This window comes from Condylura cristata, unplaced genomic scaffold (genome assembly GCF_000260355.1).
Source record: "Condylura cristata isolate star-nosed mole 26May11 unplaced genomic scaffold, ConCri1.0 scaffold00037, whole genome shotgun sequence".
In the NCBI taxonomy this organism is placed as follows: domain Eukaryota; kingdom Metazoa; phylum Chordata; class Mammalia; order Eulipotyphla; family Talpidae; genus Condylura; species Condylura cristata.
Window position 1 is genome coordinate 6,009,007 of NW_004567138.1, and position 8,333 is coordinate 6,017,339.

Genomic DNA, 8,333 nt, shown 5'->3' on the forward strand with positions numbered 1-8,333 from the left:
TAAGGGTGTGAAGGATATATGAAGATTTAATTTTTAAATATTTCCAACAACTAAGAGAATTTTATTTCAAGAATAACAAAGGTGTCATTCCCTCTGTCAAGGAAACTTAGAATTCAAAGCAGATGAGTGAGAAAAAGGGAGTAAAATGAATGATATCAAGCATAATCATTGGCATATGATAGAACCACTAAGAGCATTTACTGAAATGAGCGGGGGCAAGATAGTGATTGGGATAAGGAAGCAAAGAGAACAAGTTGTATATACTGACCCAAAAAAGCCAAGACATGGAAATAACCTAAGTATTTATCGACGGTGGCTAAATAAAGCAATGGTGCACACACACACACACACACACACACAAAATGAAATACCATTCAGACATTTAAAACAGATAAAATTTGACCATTTTGACAACATGAAGGGAACTTAGGTAACTATGCCAAGTGAAATAATCTAGAAGTTGAAAGGCAAATACTAAGTGACTGTATTCATATGTGGAACATAAACAAAATACTAAAAAATCTTAGACTCTGACAACAAGGTGTTTGTCAGAGGGAAGGGAGAGGGGTTGGAATGGGTACGGTGCCCATGGAGAGTGTGGGAGGTGCTAGACTTTGGTGGTGAGTGCATTGTGGACATATACTGATGGAGGTATGAAACTGGACTCCTGAAACTTATATTAGAAATCAGTAGGACTGGTCCTACCTGGTGGTGCAACAGGTTAGGACACAGCACTGCAAGCTGGCTGCAGTTGCTTCAGTGCGAGTTCAGTCCCTGCCCTGGAGCTGACCCACATGGCACAGCAGACCTCCCCTGACCAGCCCGCTGCTCCCCTCAGCAGTGTAACTCCTCCTGAATCAGCCTGTTCTGCTCCCAAAAACTACTTTAAAAAAAAAAGAGAGATTTATTTATTTATGTATATAGAACTGGGGTATAGGCCAGAGGTGTAGTGGGTGAGAGGATTCACCAGAGACAGAGAGGGGGGAAGAACAGGCAGATTGCCAAAGTACACAGCTGAGGGGAGAAGCGGGTGGGCCGGAAGAGGTATGCTGTGCCATGTGGGTCAGCTCTGTGACTGGGGGATCGAACTTGTGCTGCAGTGGCTACAGAAAGCTTCATAATGTGGTGTTTTAACCTGTTGAGCCACCAGTGAGCGCCCCAAAAAACTACTTTTAAAGCTTTGAAAAAGCTGAGGGAAGGCCTCCTTTAAATGCCTAGGGGTTAAGTCTCATTGCTATCACCACTATGGCCTGAGTTCAATCCCCAGCCAGGGAGCTGCTCCCCTCAGCAGTATACTTCATTGATCTGCCTGTTCTGCTCCCTGCTCTGTCTCTGGTGAATCCTCTCACTGTCTCTATACCTCTGGCCTGTACCCGAGTTCTGCATGCATAAATAAATAAATCTAAAATCAAACAAACAAAAAAACAAAAAAAACCCTCATTATTCCCATTCAAACCCCCATGAAATCAGCATTAGTATGCTTAGTTTATAAACCAGGAGACTGATTGGCTACTTGGCTCGTAAGTGGTGACGTAGGCATTTATTTAAACCTAGTCAGCTCCCTACCCCTGCAAAACACACACGCCTGGCAGTCCTCTTGCAGTAATGTCCCATCCCTCTTCCTTAGCAGGACTGAGGGTGTAACTGTCTGGGACCCAGCCAACATACCAGAACATGCCCAGGGGCATGAACATGCTATACCATCACCAGAATGAGCACAGAATCTGCTCACTCTGGCCACAAGAAGGGAACACGAAGCAGGCCATGTCAACAGAGGGCTCCCCCTGCTGGCCCCAGCCACAATGACAGTCCCAGAGGTGGGTATAATAACTGCAGCCTGCATAGGATCTCTCCACCTGAAAGACCAGGAAAAAACACATACCTCTGGATGCAAATCTTGAAGGGTATGACTTCAACCATTGCTCAAGGCCAGTTTTGTGTTGGGCAGAGAATGTCCACCGCCTGTAGCAACAGAGAAGGAAGCTTGAGTGGAGCGGATCAGAGACCACATAGGCCAGAGACCAGGCTGCCTGGCCTGCCACACCATGCCGCCTGCATCTGGCCCACATGCTACTGAGGAGATTCTGACATTGCACCAGTGATGCTCAAAGTTCAGCTTCTCAGGCACATACCCTGGCACTCACACCTCTATCTTGCTAGCCATCTTTATTCTAGTTGCCACTCTACAGGTCTGAGGACATTCAGAAGCACAGTGCTCCCAACTATGGGTTCTTTCTCCTTTTTCTCATAAAGAGCTTTAAGAGTTTTTGAGCAGAAAAGGAATGACTGAAAGGTCAAGTGCATGCTGGAAATCTTTTTCCTACAAGTCTGTCCCCATCTGATTGATAGTCTCTGGTTGTGACAGCTGAGGTTAAAACTTGGCTCCTTTCTTCCTCCTTGGAGTTTTGTTTTTTAAGAACTGAATCTCTACCATATGTGAGCCACAGTATGACTAAATATTTTGCCTACAGTACAGCTGATTAATAGATAAGCAGGTCTTGGCTCCCGCCATTTGTATTCTAGTAGACGACACTGTCTCTAAATATACACACAAAAATGGAAGTAATTGAAAGTACAATAAGTCCTCATTAATAGGTTCTTGGAAATTTTTAAATGAAAGCTCTATAATTACAGTAGGTCTTTTTAAAATGTTGTTTTGCTCACCACTGAAACTTGGCTATAGGATGGAGACACCAGGAGAGGGAGAAAGAGAGAGAACAGAATAAAGAAGGGAGAGAGTGGGTGGGCCCATGGTAGTGGAATAGGGGTTTTGGTGGAGGGTGTACTATGGCAACAGTGCCTTCTTGGGGGGGCCTGTACACCCCTGTCATGGAAGCAATGATGTAAACTGATGTTAACTCAATTTTAAAGCAATTTTAATATTTTATTCAACTAGCCCAGATTGGTCTTTTTCCTTATCAACATTATTACAGAACAACATTGAATAAAACAACTCTGAACAAAACAGACATTGGTTACCTGGACTAGGTACTGCTCTAGAAAAAGTTCCTGTGCCTCAAGGTGCTTATATCCTAATGTCACAGGCAGGTCAACAAGTCAGGCACTGACAAAAGATGTAGTGATTAAGGACAATAAAGAGCAAAGCTATGTAATAAGTGGTATATATACACGATGGAATACTACTCAGAAATCAAAAAGATAAATCCAACTCATTTGCAACAACATGGATGGAGCTAGAAGGGATTATGCTCAATGAAATATGTTCGAAGGAAAAATATCAGATGGTTTCATTTATAGGAGGAATAGAGGGGGGAATAAGGGATGGGGGAAGAAAAGAAAACACTAGCAGGAATTTATAAATCTGAGACATTCAGCAGTGTAGGGGAAGAGAGGGTGAAAACAGGGGTGGGAAGTGCACAAGAGATTATGGTGTTGGTGCACAGCTGTCTTGATGGTAGGAATTTTATGGGGACTACACCTGAGAGGAGAAATCAAATATTGCACAAATATGAACAATGATGTACAAAGTGTGCATATAAATCAATTAAAAAAGAAACACAATATAATGAAACCAATAATAAACGGAATATCTGGCTGTAAAACTGAGCCAACTAGAGGGGAGGGGTGGCAGGTGGGCATGGAGAAGGGGAATGTGGACCCATGGAACATGGTGGAGGGCGCTGGGGTGCTGGTGGTAGGCAGGGTGTGGAAGTATACATCTGTAGAGTCTTGAACCCCTAACCCTTGAGGCAGATACAAGAATATAAACCTCACTAAAAATAATTTGGAGGAAAATAGTGAGGCTATATATTGTTTTTTATATTTACTCATATTTATTGATTATTTTATTTTTGGTCAAAGATGGTCCTAAACGAAAATGTGCTATTTAGGTAGTAACACCTGGTAGTGAGGTGTCCAGCCCATGTGATTGTGGGGTCTGGGAGATGGAAGGTTCAAGCAAAGGTAACCACAAACACAAAGAGCGGGAGGCAGAGGAAGGTTGTAGAAAATACTAGGGAATCTGTGCAGCTGGGATCACAGGGAGGGACTTGAAAGGAGAGAAGGAGCAAGCCAGCTCCCGTGGGCCTGGATGGAAAAATGTGAATGCCTCCCTGTGTGCGATGGAACCCTCTGGAAAGTTCTGAACAGAGAGGCTGGCACTAACTGACATTTCAGCAGAAATACCTGGCTGTGGTTTTGCAAAAAAATTGACCTGGCATTACGAAAGCAGGGACAGGGAGATTAGGTGCAAGCCACACAAAATCAAGGTCATGGAGGAAGTTCTGAAGATCTTAAGAAGTAGTCAGATTTGGGCTCTTTTTGGAAGAATGGTTGGCTAATGGAGGAAAAAAAATACATGAATTATACTACTCTATTAAGTCACGCTAATTACTGTAGTGGAGGATTACAACGTAAAGTGGAACCAGAGGACGACATGTGCTGAGATCTGGCTAAAATGTAAATTCCAGGAAAAGAATCCTCCTGCACTTTCGGAAAGCAGTGTGGCAATTTCTGGAAACACTAAAAACAGATCTACCCTATGATGCAACAATTCCACTCATACTTGTCTTTTGGAGAATACAAAATCACTAATTCGAAGAGATATATGAGCTTCTATGTCCATTGCACCATGACTTACAATAACCAAATTACGAAAGCAACCGAAAAGGGCAGACAGATAAATGGATTAGGAAAATGTGGTATATCAGCACAGTGGAATATTATGCAGTGATAAAAAAGAACAGAACCGAAATGATGAAGTCTTCCCTTTTGTGTCAGTGTGGATGACACTGGAGGGGATTATGCTAAGGGAAATAAATGAAAAGGAGAGCGATATACCAAATGCTGTCTCTTACATGTGGAATACAGAGAAACACAACAAACGGCCAGATAAAAACCAAACCAATAACAACCCTGAGAACCCTGACCGTGGAACTGAAACTACCAGAAGAGAGTGGAGGGAAAGAGAGAGTAGAGAGTAGGAAGGAGACACAGTGGACTATGAGGAAGGGGTTGGGCATAGTGGAGGATTATGGGACCCTTGGTGGTAGATGTGGTGTGGTAACACCGAAAGTGGGTAGCCCCAAATCATATATAGTGTTGTAAACCAATGTTGCCTCAATTTAAAAAGCCCAGTAAGTTCTCCACTAAAATATGTGGTTTACTCAACACTGCGTTAAGCTCTTAGAAAGGGGGTTCAGTAAATCTGTTGACTTGAACCCAGCCGGGGAAGCTAAGAATGTTTTCATAGAGCAGAGTTTCTGAGCTGAGACTCAAAGTATAAAAAGCGTTTTCCAAGTGACAAATGGCCCTAAGGCTGACTTTAACAACCATTGTTCCACCTCTCCACACTCCTAAAATAAAATGATCTCTCCTTATTTAGTATAAACTTGAGGAGGGAAGGAGGATTGAAATCACAGATCTCTAATTTTTAACATCTTTACATTTGTAAGTAGCCAAGAATGTTCTGGAAAGAATATGGGCAAATATATTTTTAATTTTAGGGCTAAAAAAGAGGCGATAAACAAATCCTGAAAGTTCAAACTATGAAGGAAAAAGACTGATGAGTCTCTCGGTGTGTTGAACAAATAGCAGAACACCGAAGTGAAATATAAATGAATATGTTCACTTAGTAATGTAAGTGAAAAGGGATCTGTAAAACGCTAATAAGTCAGTGGGATAAAGATAACTGCATGTAAAATAAGCAAAGGATACAAACTATCAATATCCAAAAAGGAATGCCAAATGACAGGCATGAAAACGATGTCCAAAACACAGGCAAATGTCTTTTCCTAGCCGTCAGAGAGGACAAAATTATCTTGACAGTCCTAACTACTGGCAACAATGCCCTCCAACAGACATCCATTACTTGCACTGATAACTTGCTAAGAGCGTTCTGGAGTAATTTCTCCTAACTCTGAACACATCATCCCTGTGTTCTGGCGATCTTGTTCTTAAATCATATAACCTAAAAAATTCTACAAATATTAGTAGAAGATAAGATTGATAATGCATATAAAAGTGTAAAGACAAAGTGACTGTGAAATATCCTAAACACCCATCAACAGCTAAATACATAAGTAACTTCTATGTTTATGTAGTGATATGATAGTTATCAGTCACCATGTTAACTATGGAGTGGCTGTATGTAACTATACAGAGACAAGCTGTATAGAAAGTCTAAAAAGTTATCAAGCACCCAGTTACTGGGTAAATTATAAGAAGTCCAATGTTAAATTGTGAAAAGTGAGGGGATGGCATGGCACCCATTTCTTCATCTGAAAAAATAAAATGTTGAAGTCTCTGAGACCACAGTAGTATACTGAGACTTCTCTGGCAGCAAATGCCTATCTCAGAAATATAGAGCTTTGAAGATCCACTGTAAGCAGATGGAGGACAGGATACTGCATCACAGTCTCTCGAACGTAGCTTGCACGGTTTTTGAGTCAATAATCTTTCAAAGGTCCTTGCTTTCTCTGAAAAGAGAAGCTAGAAGAAATATTCTCTGCTTATAACAGATTGACTCAATTTGGAAACCTTCCTCTAGTGAGGAAAAGGGATGGAGCATCTTATGGATGTCGCATGTTTATCTATATGTAGATGACAGTTTTGAATTTAAAACATGTGTGCAATTGCTAAATGGTTAATTGAGAGGTTAAGTTAAAGTGACCCTCAGGTATTCAATAGCACCGAGGGTCAAATCTCAACCTAATGAAGAAAATCACACAGACAAGAGTCCATGGTACAACAGACAAAAGATTTGGAGGTCCCCGAGGCTTTAGATGTCAGAATTACTAAAGACTGCATTTTAGAGAGTAAATACAGTGTTTAAAGACATAAAAGACTCTAAGGTTCTCCGACAAAAGCATAGCAGTAATTCTTAATGACCTTGGGTCTGACGATAGATTCACACAATTCCAAAGTATGAACAACAAAGGGGAAAAAAAGACAAATAGACATAAAAATTTAAAGACGGGGCCCTCCCTGGTGGCGCAGAGGGTTAAAGCACAGCACTAAGAAGCTAAAGCCACTTCCGCATGAGTTGGATCCCCCTTGCCCTGGGGGAGATCCTCAGGAAGAGGCAGACCTCTCCTGACCCGCCCACTGCTCCCCTCAGCAGTGTACTTCGCCAGTCAGCCTGTTCTGCTCCCCACTCTGTCTCTGGTGAATCCTCTCACCCTCCACATCTCTGGCCTGTACCCCAGTTCCATATGAATAAATAAATAAATCTTTTAAAAAAATTTAAAGCTTATATGTCTCAAAGGACGCTATGAATAAACTGAGAGAAAAAAAAAACAGAAACAGAATGGGAGAAAATATTTGCAAGTCATATATCTGAAAAAGAACATAACTCTAGGATCGATGACAAAGAACTACAATTCAGCAACTAAAAGGCAAATAGGCCAATGTAAAAGTTTGACTAGGGATCAGAGTAGATATGTCATTAAGGAAGATACACAAACAGTCAATAACCACATGAAAAGGTGTTTAACAAAGGGTATTAAGAAAATGCAAGTCAAAGCCACAATGAGACATAACTTTTCAATACTAGGCTAATTTGAATCACAAAGTTAGATGATGACTTCTCATTGAAAATACAGCTGTTGGGCCCTCACTGGTAATGCCATGGGTTAAAGCACAGCACTGTGAAACTATCTGTAGCCACTGCAGCACGAGTTCTATCCCAGCCCAGGAAGCTGACCCACAAGGCGCGGCAGATCTCTCCTGTCTAACCCACCACTCCCCTCAGCAGTGTGTTTGGGTCAATCTGCCTGTTCTGCTCCCCATCTGTCTCTGGAGAATCCTCTCACACGCACATCCCACCTCTGGCCTATACCTCAGTTCATGTATATAGAAATAAAAATAAATCTTAAAAAACAAAAAGAATGTCCAGAATAGGCAAAACCAGAGAGAATATATACTAGTGGTTGCAGAAGGGGGGAAGGAGCATGGACAGTGTACTCACTGGCTAAGACTGCCACAGCAATTGCCATCAATTGGATGGCTCCACACACCAGAAATGTATCCCCTCCTAGGTCTGGAGGCTTGACATCAGAAATCTAAAGTATCACTTGAGCCATGCTTTCTGTGAAGGCTCAAGGAAAGGAGCCTTCCTTTCCTCTTTGCAGTTGTGGAAGTTCCAGGCCACTCCTGCTATTTCCTGTTTGGAAATACAAAGCTCTCCACGCTCTGTCTTCACTTTCACAAGACTTTCTTCTTTGGGCCTAACTCTGTGTACATGCTCCTCTTCTTATAAAGTTAGTAGGGATTGGATTTAGAGCCACAGTAATCACATAACCTCAAACTCAGCTATCGATACATGTCAAGACAGGATCGCATTCTGAGATTTCAGGTAGAAAGGAATTTTTTTT